The sequence below is a fragment of the Acyrthosiphon pisum genome, chromosome A1 (assembly GCF_005508785.2).
Source record: "Acyrthosiphon pisum isolate AL4f chromosome A1, pea_aphid_22Mar2018_4r6ur, whole genome shotgun sequence".
Taxonomy (NCBI): Eukaryota; Metazoa; Arthropoda; class Insecta; order Hemiptera; family Aphididae; genus Acyrthosiphon; species Acyrthosiphon pisum.
Window position 1 is genome coordinate 50657510 of NC_042494.1, and position 1560 is coordinate 50659069.

Genomic DNA, 1560 nt, shown 5'->3' on the forward strand with positions numbered 1-1560 from the left:
TTCTTTAACTAAAGGTATTCACTTTATGAAATAGTGTGATTTAAAATAGTTCCGAGATCGAGCTGCATTGCTTTGCTTTGGCCGGTTGTATTTCAGTATTATAAAGCTACCAAGATAATACCATGAATAAATAAATAACAGTGAAATTAACTAGAGTTATCTTATTAGTGTTTACTCATAGATAATAATGCAAATAATATTTTTATCAAAAATTAATATTTTTAAAAATAAAAAAGAACAAATTTAAGTATAAAATAAATTATAAAAATCAGTTTTAAGATGATAGGCCCGTATAGTCATGAGTGGGCTCCGGCCCACCGGGAAACTTCCCGGCCTCCCGGTGGCACAATCCGCCACTGCTAGTTGCGCCGATGTACAGCGCGCTAGATAAAACTAATTTTGTTTTATATATAGGTTTGTAATGTACTAATGTCGACTCGTTCACTTTGTTATTTATAATTGGGTACTTAATTTATCATATCATCATAATTATTAAGTACGGTATGTTTTAAAATAAATAATAATTGTAAAAAAAGTTATAACAATTAGGTAAGTTCTTGTACCTAATATGACTTTTTGGTAGGTGGGTGGGTGGTATTAACTTTTGTTGAACCACCAACTGAAAAATGTCAAACCGCCTCTGTCTGAGCGGATATGGTCTGTTGATAATTATTATTTGAATGGACGGTATGATAATACACCTGTTATAAAATATGAATTTGACGAATAATGACTAATAAAAGGCATATTATATAATATGTTAAAATTAAAATTAAATATAATAATATTATTATTGTAGAATTATGGGATTTCATTACTGTATAATAATTATAATACATAATTTATCGGAATATTCTTACTAATACAATATTTTTTTTATACATTAGTCTCAGCTATTATTCAATTATGAATACTTTTGTTACTGTATATTAAATTAAATTACTTATTTAAATTTTTTTTTTTTTCATTTTAAGCTAAGATATTCCTAGCTTAAGTAAGCCTATCTATATCTAGGGATATTTGACAATATACTTATTTTTTAACAGGTAATAACATGATAGTTAAAATATTTTTAAGTACTAAGGATAATTAACAATATTATTATAAGATATACAGAAGTAACACTTTGATTACAATAATATTAAATATTTACATATTTACAATAATTTAATAACTGTATGAAACAGAGAGGTCGTAGAGTTATCTGGAAGAAGCGCGTGTGTAGAGTGAAGATGCACAATTACCCCATATCGGGCAAGCGTAGGTAAGAACTGGGTGTATAATTTGTTTGAAAATTAGGATAGAGCATTTTTTTTGTATAGTTGAATTTTTGTTCAGGATGGGATAAAGCATTGAGATGCGCTGGTATGCTTGCTGGACTTTGTATGCAATGTGTGGTCGCCACGTGAGTCGTTTGTCAAGGATATAGTCTGTAAACCTTTATATCTATTCCATGGACATATAATAGAATTATATATTTATGTCTAAAGTATATTTCATTATTTTCATTTATTGTTATTAAAGTAAATTATGTTACTATAATTGGTACTACGGGAGGTT